Raw genomic sequence first — 17,819 nt, 5'->3', positions numbered from 1 at the left:
GACCTTCGCGGAGCCTACCATTTGGTTAGAATGGCTGAGGGGCATGAGTGGAAGACAGCTTTCCGGACGCGATTCGGCCTCTTTGAGTACCAGGTAATGCCATTCGGCCTGTGCAATGCCCCAGCTGCCTTTCAGCATTTTGTAAATGATATCCTTCGAGAATTCCTTGACCGCTTTGCAGTGGTATATATTGATGACATCCTTGTTTTCTCTGCTAATATGGAAGAACATGTACAACATGTGCGCGCCATTTTGAAGAAGTTGCTAGATCATCAGCTTTTTGTCAAGTTGGAAAAATGCGTTTTTCACACCACAGAGGTTGAATTTCTGGGATTCATTTTGTCCCCTGAAGGAGTGGCCATGGACGATTCCAAGGTAAAAGCAATAAGAGACTGGCCCCCTCCACAAAATGTCAAGGAAATACAAAGATTCATTGGATTTGCTAACTTCTACAGGCGATTCATTTCAAATTTTTCGGAGAAAGTTCGTCCAATCACTCTCCTTTTGAGGAAGAAAGAACCTTTCGTGTGGGGACCAGTGACTGAGGAAGCCTTTCAGTCTTTAAAAAGGGCCTTCATTTCCGCTCCAATTCTGCAGCATCCAAACATAGAGGAACCATTTTATGTGGAGGCGGATGCTTCTGATCAGGCGATTGGAGGAATTTTGTCGCAGAGACATCGAGAGACTGGCCAACTTCATCCCGTTGCTTACAGGTCACGGAAGTTAACAGCGGCTGAAGTCAATTATTCCATTGCAGACAAGGAACTTTTGGCAGTGAAAGATGCTTTTCAGGACTGGCGACATTACCTATTAGGGGCCAAGCATGAAGTAACAGTCTATACAGACCATAGAAATCTGCAGTTCCTGAAGTCAGCGCGAACACTTTCGCCACGACAATTGCGATGGTCGTTGTTCTTCGCAGATTACAACTTTGTTTTGACATACAAACCAGGAGCAGACAATGGAAAGGCGGATGCCTTGTCCCGGCTAAATTCAAGCGAGCAAAGAGAAACTTCCCGAGAAGTTCACATAATTCCTGAGGAAAAGATTATTGGGGCGATACTCTACTCAGAATTGGAAGAGAAGATCAGAGATTCCATGTCACAAGAAGATCTGGTAAAGTGGTTGAAAGAGGACCCAGAGAGAGAAAGTAGAGATGGGAAACCCTATCATCACGGAGTATTGTTCGTTCCACAGGCTGATCTACAAGAAAGAGTCATACAGCATTGTCATGATGATCCTTTGGCCGGCCACAAAGGGGTCACGAAGACCATTGAATTGATCAAACGAGACTTTTGGTGGCCCGGTCTGGAAGCTCAGGTGAGACAGTATGTGGCATCTTGTGCTAGTTGTGTCAAGGGGAAGGCCATAAGACAAGCCCCACAAGGGTTACTTCAACCTTTGCCCATAGCACCAGCTCCTTGGCACACCATCTCAATGGATTTTATTGTGGATCTTCCTTCTAGTCAGGGGTTGTCCGTTATATGGGTGGTGGTAGATCATTTCACCAAGATGGCTCATTTTGTCCCATTGAAATCCCTTCCAACTTCAACTCAGCTTTCCACTCTGTTTACTCAACACATAGTCAAGGCGCATGGGATTCCAAAGGTGGTCATATCCGATAGGGGCCCTCAATTCATTTCACGATTCTGGAGAGCCTTCCTAGGCAAATTAGGGGTGGACTCTCGTTTGTCCACCAGTTTTCACCCACAGACTGATGGGCAAACGGAGAGAGTAAATCAAGAACTGGAGCAATATTTGCGCTTGTACTTGATGGATCAGGAGGGAGATTGGCCTGAGTTAATTTGGGCAGCTGAATTTGCGTATAATAACGCAGTTCACTCTTCTACCGGATTTTCCCCGTTCTTTTTGAATTCAGGGCGACACCCCAATACCTTAGTGAATAAGTCTGAAAGTCTAGTACCAGCTGTGGAAGAGAAGGTGCGTAAATTACAAGAGACTTATAAGGTAGCAACTCAGAACCTGATTAAGGCAAAGGCAACACAGAAGGTGCAGGCAGACAAGAAAAGAAGGAAGAATCCCGTTTTTGAGCCAGGGGACAAGGTTTGGCTATCCACTCGATACATGCGCCTCAAGGGGAATCGTAAATTCCAGCCTAGATTTGTAGGTCCATATGAGGTAGAAAGGATGATGAACTCAGTTACAGTGAAACTCAAGCTTCCCATTAGTCTAAAGATTCACCCAGTGTTCCATGTATCATTAGTAAAGAAAAACCCCGTGGGTATGAGAATGGGTTTGCCTCCAGCTCCAGTTCACAGACAGGCTGGAGAAGAATTTGAAGTCAAGAGGATTCTAGACTCAAAACTGAAGAAAGGAGAAGTTTTCTATTTAATTGACTGGAAAGGGTTTGGTCCGGAGGATCGTTCTTGGGAGCCCAGTTCAAATATCCATGCCCCCAGATTGGTTCGTGAGTTTCATAGGACATATCCCAATAAACCAAAGGAGAGCGGAGGGGAGTTCTTGGTGGGGGGTACTGTCAAGAACGGCAAAACGTTTTCCTGCACGGTTTCCCCTGGTTCTGATCGCAAAAGAAAACTTTTCAATTACCCTTGGAGTCGGCTGTTTCACTTCCCTTCCTTCAGACGTTCCCAAAAGAAGACTAGTCTGTTAAAAACTATTACCAACAGGGCGCCCGTTCTCAGGGCGGTCTGTGGGTTAGCGGTCTAGTGTTTGACAGGCAGATGTTTGAACGTGCGCGCGTTCCCTGACCGCGGCGCACTTCAACTGTAGAAATTTGTGAGGAGGCTGTGTCTTTCGAGTCTCTCACAGAACTTCAGAAAGTATTCGTTGGGGGTTGAGAAGGATATTCTTCGCTGCTCAACAGATTCCGGAGGTGGAGTTAGAAGTCTTCTATCTCATCTCGTGTCACAAGAAACTTTCCTGTTATTTCCAGTGAGTGGAAATTCTCCAGAGTCTCTACCAGCGGTGTCTTGTGGAAGGTCTTTCAAGGCAGGAACTATTACAGAGAAAAGGTCAACAGTCATTCCTCGGTGAGTGGCCCAATGCTTAAATGCGTATTGAAGCATTAAACAATCTGAGACTGCCAGGCTACTGATATTCCCTACTACGTTCCTGGTAGTAGAACAAGAAGCAGTCCCCATAGACTTCCTAAATCATTGTTTGGGGTTCCTGACAGAAATTTCAAGAGAGTACAATTCAGTCTACTGGCTTTTAGTTTCCATGAGGAACTTTCTTCTGCAGTGCCGATAACAAGAAAAGAATCTACTTCATCTCGTTGTATGTTAAATATATATATATATATATTGCTTACCACCAATTGCCGCAGCAGTAATCATCAGGTGCAGCAGTACCATCAAGCGCAGGAGCACCATCAGGCGCAGCAGCAGTCATCAAGCACAGTAGCGCTTGCTTAGCGCGGAGCACAAAAAAGGCAACTAAAAGAGAGGGGCAAATCCACAGTAGAGATCAGGTAAAGGTCAGGGCGTAGGGAGTGGGTAGGGAGTAGTGAGGGCCTTTAAGGGGACTTCCACTAATTCTCTGTTAACTTAATTCACAGATGCCAGAGTAACCACCCTAGTCCAGGAGAAGCAGGCATACTTGCCCGGGAGAAACAGGCATCGCAGTGGAGTCTCTCTATTATCCCATTCCCCTTTCCCCCTTCTTGCTGGAAGTGAATTTTATTCGCTGTAGCGAGGCAGGGGAGCTGGGAAATTCTCGTCAATCGAGTCCAGGTCTTCAGTCCAGCTGTTCCCGTGGAGGAAGGGAATTTCAGGTGCGTGGTACCTTCTTTCGCTTGTCTTGACAGGCAGCACCAACCGCCGCAATGTTAGTGGCCAGAATCATACCGCCATCGTCGTATTTTGACTGCGAAGCATCATAATTGGACTGGCGGTTATGCCACGATCCTTGCGGGTGGTCTTTTACGGCTACCATTGCGGTCGGGGAGGTTTTCCACCCGCCATCCTAATAGACCCCTTAGTGTTACGTAGCAGTGTCACTAAAACACCTTCTGTACTTTTAAAACAAATTGAATACTGCCATTGAAAGGACTAATTTGTCTTTTCAAAATGGCGACCGTGGAAACGGCGCTGTGAGCACCTTTGTCTGTTTTTGAATGTTTTGCTTGCAGTGTTATTAAAATAATTCATTGACCCCTTTTAAAAAAAAAAAACAGTCCTGATCTGATTTTACCTTTTTGAAGCATATATTCAACTGATATGGGCTATTCCCGATATCAGTCCTAAGACCACTACAAAATGGCGGATAAGAAAACAACTAAACTCATATTCCTGTTTCGAAATTGATCACAGCTGATTCACGTAGTGGGCTTTTTAAACTCCACACTTGGGAGGCCAAAAATGCGACGCTTTTGGCAACGAGTTGGGAGCGGTTCATTCGTAGAACAAGTATATTTGGGAGAGGGGGGCTTTTAACCTTTTTTTCTCCTTTCCCTTCACTTTTGTTAACACAGCTTTTGGGTCTACGTAAATATATGCTGTAGAGAGCCTTTATTTCTACAGGTCACGTATTAGGATACATGCCTATGCGTAGCTCGAATGCGGGGCAATTTGCTCCCACTGCTCAGACCGATAGCTGCAACTTTTTGCCAACACGTTAGTCGGGCACTTTTTTCTAAACTCGGAAGCCTCAGACTGTGAAACGACTTGGTTGTTTTAGGTTTGGGGCAGGGACTTAAGTATCCTTCTTGGTTGGTTATAGACTTTCTGGCAGGAATAGTCTGATGCTATTCGAATGGGTTTTAATAAAGTAGTACAAATCGAATATTGTTGACACGACTGATGGGCCACAGCTAACATGTGCTGTATAGGACATCTTTTTATACCAGGCCTCGTATTAGAAGACAAGCGAATATTAGAATACATGCTTATGCAAAAGTCAAATGCGGGGCAATTTGCTACCAGCGCTTAGATTTATGGCTGCAACCACTTGGTAACCCGTTATGAGTATGTGATGATTACTGGGCATTTTGCAAACTAAGAAGCCTTAGCCTCTGACATGATTTGGATGTTTTCTTGGTTTGGGGCAGGTTTCTAATTATCCTTTCAGGCTGAATATATTAACCGAAAAGTCAAAAACTGTGCTAATTGGACTTACAATCAGTGCAGTAGGATATTTCGAAATTATTTGTTAATATGCATTCCATTTACACCATAAGAGGATGGTCACACCACCTTTTAAATAAGCCTCTTCTGAATAGATTAATATATTATATGGCAACAAGCTGCCCGAATACCATTTTGTTCACTGGTGACAAGCCTGAAAAATCTCCATCTGTTCTCTTCTTTGCAACTCTCTCAGATATGCATGAGCTGAAAAACCCATGCTTAGACAGATAGAACTGACTTTGGAATAGTACATTAGGGAGACATTCAACAGGTGACCTAACCTTGTTGGTGGAACTAAGATTAAGAGGTATGTTTTCTCCTATGCATTGCTTTCCTGAATAGATTATGATGGATAGTAGAGCATTTGCAAAAATTGTTTGTTGCACACTCTTCTCTTCTTACGTAGGTCCAACAGGCACCCCTGATTAGAGAGAGGGACTGAGTGGGACTACCAAAAAAGAAATCTAATGAACCGAAATAAATTACTGTTATTGTCATTGGTAAGCTCCTTCTGTTGTATTTCATAGTGCCTCTGTGTTTTCTGTTTCTTTCTCTTAGTTGTTTCCAGATAATTGTCTGTAACCTTTTTACCTTGTCTTATTTCATCTCATATGATGAATGACTATCGCCCCATACCACAGATCATTTCCCTTTCTTGAATGTATTGACCTTCACAAATTGTAAAAAGTTTTTTAGCAGGTTCCAATCATGTCAAATGTTTTTAGTAAAAAATGGCAAAAAAACGATATTGAGTTTTTGGTTAGTATGACTTGTCAAGACCAATTGTGATGATAATGACTGTTTGGCCCTTCACTTTTTTTGGGTTGACTATGCACAATATTCAAAAACTGTAAATATTTTTTACACTTGTCTTTAACCCTTTTTCCTTTATTATTTATGCGTCTTTGTCAATGATTGTAAAATACTTTATATATTTGTCATAATTTTAATGTAAATATTGAATGTTTATTTGTTGCCCTGAAGAAGACCCTTGCGGTCAAAACGCGTTGGCTACAGTCGTTTTTATGAAGAATTTTGTCTATAAAGAACTAAAAGAAACCGGAACCTGCTGAATTGATGTGCTTCTCTTTACTTTGTTTGAACTTGTGAAAAATATCAAGTATTACACATGTTGGAGTGCTGAATCATTGTTGATGTTGTAAACGTATGTGATCCTTATCCTTGGAGGCATAAGGGGTATCGAGCATCTGATTCTTTGCACCCGTATATATTACAAAATATTACTACTATAGTCAAAAAGATAGGTGCATTGGTAATTGCCCCATACCCCTTGTTTTGTGCTTGCACCTCTCGGCACTGTACTCGTGTCTATTAACAATGGAGCATTTCTAGAGACTGCGCTAAGAAAGTTGGTGGGCTTACCGATCTTCCGTTGCCCATTTTTCTTTCACTGAGCTAGTTTTGAGTTGATTGCTTGATCCTCGCGGGGCTTGAGCAAGTTTAGGCGGAAGTCTGGCGGTGGTGGATCGCGGGCATTGGGTGGATGGGGTAGCGAGCCGGCTCCTGAAGCTTGTGCAGGTCACATGGCTGAGTTCCAGGTCCTAGGAGCACAACAGGTAGAAAAGCAAAGGCAGAGCCACTACAGGCTGCTGCAGACTAAGTGTGACCAGGAGCAAGGAACAAGCTCCCCTCGGGCTGGCAGAGTTTGCGGTGCAGTCTGTCACAGGTGGTTTACTCTGGGACCGTGGAGGAAGTCCACACGGGGGTAGTACATTTTGGAGCCTCTGGTGAATATTTCACAGCATAATGTGCAACAAGGAGGGAGTTAGAAAGCTAGAGTCTGAGGAGAGGAACAGGTCTGTAGAGGTGAAGGGTCGTAAGGAGTTTGGCACTAAGATGGGCCAAAGTGTAACACAGGCAATATCACAACAAAAGACTAAGCATAGACTGAAGAAGCCACATAAATATAGCTTAAGATCACACACCTCTACTAAGACTGTTTTACTGGGGAGTAAGAGAGGAGAATCTAATGGTACTAGGCTGAAATCAGCAAATACTAAATTGAATCCCTTGGGGACCTCAGAACCCTTTACAGAAGGTAGCAAGAGTCATAGCTCCCTTTTAGAAAGAGGAGAGGAGTAACTAAACACACCCCTTCCCTTAGAAAAAATATTTATCCCATCAAAATACTCATGGATGATGGTAGTCAATTGTTTGAATAAATGAAGGTGTTTCTGGAGATGTATGGGACTGATCATATTAAGACCTCCTCATACCACTCGAGGAGTATGTTAAGAAATTAATTGCAGTTGGCCCTAGAAAACAAACTCAATTGGAAACTAGTGTCGACTATGCTATGGGCCTACAGGACAACAGCTTATGGTAGAGCTGACTTGTCACCATTTCTACTGTTGAGGGGACGTGTGCCTTCACCTAAACTTAAAAGCGAATTGATAGGTACTTCAATTCACATTTATCCAATGGGATAGATGTGAGAGATGGTGCAGAAAGGATATAAAGAAGAATGAAAGAAGGTTGATGTTGACAACCTGCTGGACAAAAGTTGGGTCAGAGTAAAGAAACTTAGACAAGTTCAGAAGGGTCAAATCAAATTTTCATCACCCAGGCATATAGTTGGTGTCACACCTAATTTTGGGCGCAAGAACATTACTGTTGTGATTCCACTGAGTAAAGTACATTTTTGTACTTTCTCAGTTGGGGGATGAGGAGGCTGAGTTAGATGATGAAGCACCTGCACCTCCCATGTACGTTCCCATAACCCCAGGTGGATGCTGGTGAGGTACAAAGACATTGTGATGAGTTAAAGATTATTGTGGTGTGTCAGTGTTTTGCATGGTAAAGTAATTTTGTGCATATTTCTACATTTTATTTAAGTTGTATTTCTTCTCACCATTGTGCTCTGCTCACGTTTTCCATTCCTCCTTTTCCCTGTGTTTACTTTTATTAGAAGGTTTAATTTCTTATTGCCTCCGTTATTACTCCTGTGCTCGCCTGGAAACATTGTATGCACTATACCTTTTGTTTCTCTTTGTGATTCTTTCTAGAATCTATATCACAGTCATTTTTGATTTGTTAGAGGGGGAAATGTGTTGGTCCCGGCCTCTTGGAAGCAATGCAACATGAGGTTAGTGGGCTAGGATGGTGGCGTGGCGGGCCATTGTACGGAAGGGCGGTTGGATTGGTGAGGCATCAGTGGTCCTAATTCTGTAACTCTGATGAAGAAGATTTAGAATAAAGACACATTTCCATACCTCTTTGTGCGCCGAGTATGCTTCCCTTCCCTAAACCAAAGCAGTTCTTAAGTTTTAATTTGGAGGAACCTTTACCACAAACGTCCAAGACGGCTTGAATGAAGGAAAATCTCCTCACATCTTTACTGACATTTATATGTGCTATCAGCCAGAATATACTGAGATGATTGATGCTCGCCAAGTTGCTCTTTTTAAAGTTTGTTACTTGCAGCGAAATTGGAAGATGGCATTGTTAAGGCATTGGCAGGTACATTGCAAGATAAGAGGCCCAACCTTGAGGACGCGCTTCAAAAGGATTTAGATGCAGGCAGGCTAACTCTTCCTTTCCAAAATCTGAGAGCTGAAGGCATGTCTTAAAAACGATAAATACATCGAGGACATTGTATGTAAAGCCGTAATTCTAATCACATTGTTTTATATGATTCCAGCAGCAACATGCACTGCAGAGACATCTTTCAGATCCCCGAGAGGCCTGAAAAATGATTTGCGAACGTTTGAATAATTCGGCCATTCTTCAGATTCAAAACAATATAACAATTGCCATCAATATAAAGCGCATTGGCATATTTTTGCTCTTTTTTCCAGCCTTTTAACTGTGCACCATTTTACTTATTTTTTGCTTCTATGAAGGTAGCAGAATTGGAAATGTTTGACCTACAAACAAGTGTTCATTTAGAAAAGCACTTATAGATTTTCTATAATCATGAGCATATTACACTTCTCGCAGTGCCACAAATGTAAGACAAAGAGTGATTAAGTACCTAGGTCTTCTTCTTTCGATGTGCATCTGAAGTTCAGCTTTTCTCACCTTCGCTCTGAGGGATTCATAGAAAACAGCTGTTCGGTTACATATTTTAGGCATATGTGGGCTTAGAAACATTAAATAAAATGACACCGTTATTTGGCAATGGAATTAACTGCATTGGAGGTGGGAACAGGTGGGAGCAGGAGGGGGCCGCGGGGGCAGCAGCAGCAGGAAATGGCTGAAGGGGGCAGAAGGAAGGGAAATATAAAGGACAGTAGAGAAAAAGAGTCCAGGAAAGGAAAATAAAGTAAGGGAGAGTAGAATAAAAATAAGGCAGAGAATTAAAGAGAGAAAAACAAACAGGAGAAGGCACGGGGCCTCGAACCGCGGTCAGCGGCAGTATAAAGGCAGTGGCACTGGCTGGGAGCGCTGTGGTAGAGCTACACGCCGGGAGAACAAAAACCTGGGGGGTCTTGCTCATCTCAGCGTGCAGCGGGTGTCATTAAGTAGGGGCAGGGGAGGGCGGGACAGCTGGGAGGCGGAAGCGGGAATACACGGGAGCAGGAGGACCTGCAGGGGCAGCAGCGGCGGGAAACTGCTGAAGGGGGAAGAAAGAAGGGAAGGGAACATACAAGACAGTACAGAAAAAAGAGTCCAGAAAAGGAAAAGAAAGTCAAAAGTCCAGTAAAGGAAAAGAAAGTAAAGGAAAGTAGAATAAAAATAAGGCAGAAAATTAAAGAGATAACAACAACAGGTGAAGGCACGGGGCCTCGAACTGCAGTCAGCGGCGGTTTAAAGGCAGAGGCATTGCCTGAGAGCGCTCTGGTGGAGCTGCACTCTAGGAGGGCAGAAACCCGAGTGGAGGGGTTTGTCATGCTGCCCAGGGGTGTTTCAGTCATGCTGTGGGGGTGCAAGTATTCGCTCATTAAACCAACCCTGCTGGGAAGAAGTTCTTCTATACATTAAAATTACAGTGGGCAAAGGTACAATTCTGGGGGGGGCACAACATGTGCTCCCCACACGCACCCCCATCGGCAGTTTCCTTAGGGCCCCTTACCTGCATTTTCACTACCCTTTTTATGTCCCTTTCTACACCACCAATGCCATGGGATCCTGGATCCCTGTGGAGTTGGCGGTCTTGGTGCGGTCCTAGCACCATCATAATACAGCGGTCGGACCCCCAGAGTGGTGGCGAGTACGGCTGTGCCAGGACTGCTGCACTGGTAATCTCACTCAACTCTACACTGACAAGCACTCGAAACTGGCTCACTGAGAACCACCTCATGCTCAACACCTCCAAAACGGAATTCCCCCTCATCGCTCCCCCTAATTACACTCCCAAGCTCAAACTCTGGATGAAACATCTTACAGCCTTCAACTACTCTCCCCACATTATTGAGTCAGCTAAATACCTTGGAGTCACTCTAGACATGCACCTGAAGATGCAGAATCAAATCAGCAATGCAACCAAGGAAGCTAAACATCAGATGAGAACACTGAGGAATCTCAAACCATTCCTTCCTTATGAAGACTTAAATTTGGCGGTACAAGCTCTTGTTCTGCCTAAGCTTGACTACTATAGCTCGACGTTGCATGGTCTTCCCAAACATAACTTTGCCCCACAAAGGGCTTCCATTAATGCTGCAGCTAGATTGATTACTGGTACAAAACGAAATGATCACATATCCTCAGCCCTAAAAACCCTAAACTGGCTGCCATATGAAGCAAAATACAGCTAAAGATAACCTGCATGACTCACAAAGCCCTACATTTCAAGACCCCCATTTATATGGCTCAAAAGCTAGAATTATCAGGGAGTTGCAGAGAGTCATGAAGTGCAAGTTCACTGCTTCTAAAACTACAGATCTTCCACAAAAAGAGAACGAGTCACCGAGCTTTCTCAGGCATTGCCCTGAAGATCTGGAACTCTCTTCCACCGAAGTCTGTCGAATCTCATTCACCATTTCTTTCAAAAAGAAAGTAAAAAAATCCTAATGAACAAGATTCTGCCATAAAAGCCTTAGCTCTACTGTTTACTAACCTGCCCTCTATTTTGAGGCTCTGATTGACTACTATTTAGTTGTACATCTGGGAATCCCAGATTTAACATGCTATGCACAAATATGGACCAAATTATTTTTTTCTCTCCTACTCTTTATCCTACCTTCCCTTAATGTGAAGAGCCCTGATACCCTCTTGTTCGTGCTAAACAAAACTTTATTTATAAAAATAAATAAATAAGTAATAAGGTCCTAAATATATTATTTTTCTTTTTGTTTTGTTATCTATTTGTTTCTCCTCCCCCTATATTAATGCATCTGGTCCATGAATAGACACACATGTATAATGACAACCTCATCTCCATACCTTGACATGCATATTTTGTCATGTCTTAACATATCAGCACTGTCTACATAAATATAAATATATATATATATATATATATATTATCTACTGGCGGTCGCCAGTAGATAGTTATAGTTAGGACCACGTTTCCATAGGAAAACCTCAACATTCTATTTTGAATAACTTTGGCGCCGGTCGACGAATCCTCGCAAATTTGTCAAAATAGGTGGGGCGCTACACTCCGCTCCTACCCTGAAAGTCTCGGGGGGATTCGTCAAGCGGGGGCTGAGATAAAAGGGGGGTCCCAAAACGCGTTTTTCCCATGCATTTTTCCATAGGACCTTTAGACAGGGCTACAGCCCGAACGGCTGAACAGAATTACTAGAAATTTGGCAGAGAGGTAGTCCTCAGGTCAAGGGAGTGCCTTTTGTAGGTTTGATGTAAATCTGTTCAGTAGATTCTGAGAAAATAGCCTTTAAATCAATATATATATCTGAGCCAGCTTACGGTGCGCTTACGGTACGCTTACCGTACGCGTACGGTGGCGTGCGCGAGCGCGATTCTGATTGGCCCTTAGATCTTAGTAAACATTCGAATCGGTCGAAACCAGGAAGCGGCGGCCGCCATTTTCTTTCTCGCACTCTGAGGGGGGAGCTGATAAACAAATGCCAAAAACATATAAAGGGGCTGTTTAGACAGCGCCCATGCACATAACCATGTTAGTTGAGTCTTCAAAGATCCCCCAAGGCAAAAAACTGTAATTTTTAATTTTTCGAAAATTTAGCCGATTACGCTTACCGTACGCTTACCGTATGCGTACGGTAAAAAATTATAAAAAAAAAAATCCACACTCTCTCCACCCCGTGTGCAAATGGAGGCCGAAGGCCACCATTTGTGCATGGCTTATTTGAGCACAGCATTTCCCCAAAAAATTTCAACAGATTACCTATCACAAGGAAGCGCATAATATGTCCTCCATGTGCGCACGGTGCGCGAAGCGCATCGTGCGTACATGGCCCATCTAGCGTAACGTGGGCACGCGGTGCGCGTAGCGCACCGCGTGCCCACCGTGCGTGCACGGCACTAACTGCGTAAAGTGGGTGCGCGGTGCGCGAAGCGCACCGTGCGCGCACGGAACGAACTGCGTTAAGTGGGCGCGCACGCCACGAATGGCGTAAAGTAACTTAGCATTTAAAAAAAAGTACAAATTCACTGAAAAAACCATAGGTTTCACACACGTTATAGTTAGGAATTAGCATTTAAAAAACCTTGCAAATTCACTGAAAAAACCATAGGTTTCACACATGTTATAGTTAGCGGATATTTTACTGATAAAAAACCAATGAAATTCCCCCGGTATAGTTAGTGCAGGCAACTATAACTCACGCGACCGCAATCTTCTGCTGATGACATATGTGTCTTTATGAAAAAAAAATATTTGTAATATATGTATAGCTAAAAATGTATGGAAGAAGACATGGGCAAATAAGTGTCTAAATACAGTATTAGCATCAGCAGAGGATTGCGGTCGCGTGAGTTATAGTTGCCTGCACTAACTATACCGGGGGAATTTCATTGGTTTTTTATCAGTAAAATATCCGCTAACTATAACATGTGTGAAACCTATGGTTTTTTCAGTGAATTTGCAAGGTTTTTTAAATGCTAATTCCTAACTATAACGTGTGTGAAACCTATGGTTTTTTCAGTGAATATATATATATATATATATATATATATATATATATATATATATATATATATATGAATATTTCTAAAATATATTGCAATATTCTTATGGGAAACTTCCCTATAATCAACTTTACATACTATGACATGTATGTATTTTCAATGAAAGAAGCATAAAGCCATATACTCGCACTCATCTACTTATATGTTATGTACATAGGATGTATTTATTATGTACTATGACATCCATTTGTATACAATGTCAAGTACATACACTGATTGTTATGTAGAGATTAATTTTAGAAAGCCTTTGTGGTTTTTTGGCATTGTTGTTTTTTGTTATAAATAACATAAAATACATATATACATGTTCACAAACATACTCACACATTCAGATGTCTTTTTTTTAGTAGCTTTCACCTAATTGTTACAGTGTAATACACAGGGGTTTTTCATAGAGGAAAGATAAATAACAATTAATTATACATGTCAGTAAAAAGAGCAGAAAAAATTAACCCTGGTATGGATAGCAGCAATATTCCAGAGACATCAGTACAAACAGAACATGTAAAAAGTGGCTTACAGTTGATGAATATAGTACTATCAATCAGAGGTCTCTTCAAGTAACATATTTTTTCTCCTAAAACCCAGGTAATACAATTTCATAGACAAAAGCCCCCCAAACAGATATTGCTCATCTAACAGCAGATAACATCATTTCAGAGAGGTATTCAGAGCCCCTCTACCACTAAGCAATAAAGTGCATGTACATAAACCTAAGGAAGGCAGCAGGAGTCCAAGACACATCATGTACAGGTTGACTGCAACTTTTGTTACCTTTCCTTCTCATGTATTCCTGCAGCACTGACCCTTCCATTTAATTAGTAAGAGACAGCCAAATTCTGGCTGCCAATGCTGCTTCTTTCAGCCTCTACACTTATATATATGAGTTTCCATATTATAAACTGCTAGTAAGCTTGATCTCCACATTGAAAATGTTTGGGGTCAGAGTATAACCATTCCAATGCAATACACAGGTGGGAACCTACCAGAGCAAGACCTCTGACCTCCTGGTCGGAGTCAATGCTCTCCCCCACGCAGTTCCACTGTTAAGGCTCTGCCTTTAGCGCTAGCTTGAGATTCAGGCAGGTGTTTAAAGCCCTCTTCCACCCGCAGGCTCCTGCCTGCACCTCATCCCTGGTGGTCTAGTGGAAGAGCCTGCTCTTCTGCTAGTCCGCTCTGTGTGTGTCATCCTTTTCTGTTTGCCTTTCTCTGTTTTTACCTAATCTGTGTTTGCCTTTTTTCTGTCTGCCTTTTTCTGTTTGCCTTTTTTGTTTCCCTTCTTTGTCTGCCTTTTCTGTTTTCTGTTTCTGTTCTGCTCCCCACGGCCCCTCCCCCTCTGTGTGTTGCTCCCGCCTCCCAGCGGCTCACCCTCCACCGACCCCTACCTAATGATGGCCGAGCACAGCAGCTGCGTCGCTGATATGCCAAATGTGCGCCAAAGTCAAGCCCATCTGCGCCCATCCGTGACCCAGCTGCGACCAGCATGAGGGACCCCGATCTCCTGACCCCCTGCTGCTACGACCCCAGCACTCTCCACACACTCAAACCCAGACTCAGCAACAACTGCCAGCTCTTGACGCCGAGCAACACCCAGGGCTCGATCTCCTGTCAACAATGCAGCCGTACTTTCACCCACCTCCGGACCCAGGCAGCCACCCCCAACTCACCGAACGCCACTGCACGCAAGCCACTGAACTTCATCCTCCTAAACGTATGCCCCTGCACAGACACGCCGTAGAAATCTGGGACCTCCTCAAAACTCACTCACATGACGTTGCCATCCTCACAGAAACCTGGACCAACGCCAGCTCTGCACCCGACATCACAACTGCCATCCCCGACGGATACACTATCCTGAGGATAGACCATCTCAACCGCCCAGGGGAAAGCCTCGTATTCGTCCACAACAGCTCCCTCCAACTAACAACCACCAACTCAGATGACACCTCACCCCTAATGGAACACATCCACTTCCAGATCCAGTCCAATATCAGAACGACACTCTGTGGAACACTCACCTACAGACCTCTTGAACTCCTCACCCACTTCACCAACATCATTAAAGACCACATCGCTCCCCACCCCCTCGCCTCTACAGACTACATACTACTCCTAGACAACCACAGTAATCCCAACACCACCACCCTCCTGGAGAACCTCACCAACATAGGACTGAAGCAACTTGTCTCCACCCCCCACTCACACAGCAGGACACACACTCAACCCCATCTTTGCCGCAGGAAACAACATCTGCTTCAGTCACACGACGGAACCACTCTGGACAGATTATCACTGCATCAATTTCTCCTTCTCGAAACCCACTGCACACAAGCGCATGCTCTGCCCCCATGCAGAAGCTGGAACAAAGTCTCCGAAGAACATCTCACCTCTGCCCTCACCTGCACACCCCCAACTATGACAGACGCCAACACAGCAGCAAGAAACTTCAACCAAAGAATCACCAACTGCGCCAACACTCTCACCCCCCTCCAGAACACCACGAGACGAAACAACAAGAGAACCAACTGGTTCACCACGAACCTCCGAGAATGTAGGCAATCCTGCTGATGACTGTAGAAGACATGGAGAAACAGCAAAATCCAATAAGCACACTCTGTCTACAAAGCAGCCACAACAGCACACCCCCAACTCATCAAATCAACAAAGAGAAACTGAACTTCATACAAGACAGAATCCACTCCAACACCCACAATTCCAAGGAACTCTCCTCCATCATACCAGAATTCACCAGACCCAACAGTGAAACAACTGACGTCCCTCCCTCCCAAGACCTCTGCAACAAACTCAGCTCCTTCTTTCACCTTCAACAACTTCAACTACCAAGATCACGGCAATGCCTCAACTCCCACCCCCAGTGACGCCATCCAACAGACCCTCATCACCTGGACCCCTCTCACCACAGAAGACACCATAAAGAAAATGAAGAGCATACACCCCAGAGCACCTACTGGCCCCTGCCCGCTGCACATCTTCAACTGCCATCGCACCTGAACTAGGCCAAACTATCAACTGCTCCCTTCGAGACCGCCACATTCTGCGACTGGAAACGTGCCAAACTAAACCCCCTACTATAGAAGCCCTCCACAGACGCGAGAGATCTCATAACTTCAGGCCCATCTCACTGCTCCCTTTGGCTGCCAAGGTCATTGAAAAGGCCATCAACACCCAGCTAGCACACTTCATAGAAACCAACAGCATCCTAGACACCTCTCAATCTGCTTTCCACAGCAACCACAACTCTGAGTCTGCCCTTATAGACGCCACCGATGACATCTGCACCCTCCTCGACCAAGGCCACACTGCAGCCCTCATGCTTCTGGACCTTTCAGCAGCCTTCGACACAGTCTCCCACAGCACACTAGCTACCAGGCTCCATGACGCAGGCATCCAAGTAACAGACTTAGACTGGACGCGATCTTTCCTCTCAGGCAGAACACAGAGAATAAGACTTCCACCCTTCCTCTCAGAACCGACAGAGATCATATGTGGAGTACCCCACGGATCCTCTCTTAGCCCCACACTCTTCAACATCTACATGGCCTCCCAAGCAACCATCATCAGAAACAATGGACTCAGCATTGTCTCCTATGCCAATGACACCCAGCTCATCCTCTCCCTCACCAGTGAACCCAATATCACCAGGTGCAATTTCCAAGAAGGGATGAAAGATGTTACAACCTCAATGATCAACAGCTGCCTGAAGCTCAACTTTAAGAAAACAGAAGTGCTTATCCTCGGCTCTACCTCCTCCCCATGGGACAACACCTCGTGGCCCCCCGCCCTCGGAAACCCACCCACCCCAACGGACCACGCACTCAACCTTGACATCATACTCAAGTCTTTACTCACCATGAACCACCAGATCAATGCAGTGTCCTCCACATGCTTCAACACCCTCTGCATACTTCATGAAACCTTCAAGTGTACCCCCCAACTCCAGGATGACTGTCACCTACACTCTCGCCACCAGCAGACTGGACTACAGAAATGCTCTTTACGCCATAATCAACAAAAAACTCCTCCACAAACTCCAGACCATCCAGAACGCCGCAGCCAGACTTAACTACATCACCCAACATCCCCACGACCTCCACTGGCTCCCTATCAAAAGAAGAATAACCTTCAAACTGCTTACACACGCCTACAAAGCCCTCCACAACACTGGACCCCAATACCTCAATAAACAAATCTCCTTCCACGCCCCCAAGAGAATCCTCTGCTCAGCTCAACTTGCCCTAGGCACTGTCCCTTGCTTCCACAGGGCCAGAGCAGGTGGCAGATCCTTATCCTACCTCGTAGGCAAGACCTGGAATGAACTCCACCTTCACATCCGACGAAGCATTACACTGCACCACTTCAGAAAGGAACTCAAGACCTACCTTTTCGAGTGACCAGCGGAGATGCTCACACCCCTTCCCACAGCTCCTTGAGACCCTCATGGGTGAGTAGTGTGCTCTACAAACCTTGATTCATTGATTGATTGATAGCAATAAATAATAAATATGCTTCTCTTCTTACTACCTCATTATCTTCCAAGCTTTCACTCACCACCAGAATCATCATTACCAGAGAGATGCGAACCTGCCCAAACATGATAGAGCCCAAAAACTTCCCAAT

The sequence above is a fragment of the Triturus cristatus genome, chromosome 2_1, assembly GCF_964204655.1.
Source record: "Triturus cristatus chromosome 2_1, aTriCri1.1, whole genome shotgun sequence".
Lineage (NCBI taxonomy): Eukaryota > Metazoa > Chordata > Amphibia > Caudata > Salamandridae > Triturus > Triturus cristatus.
Note: the sequence above shows the minus strand (reverse complement) of the source record.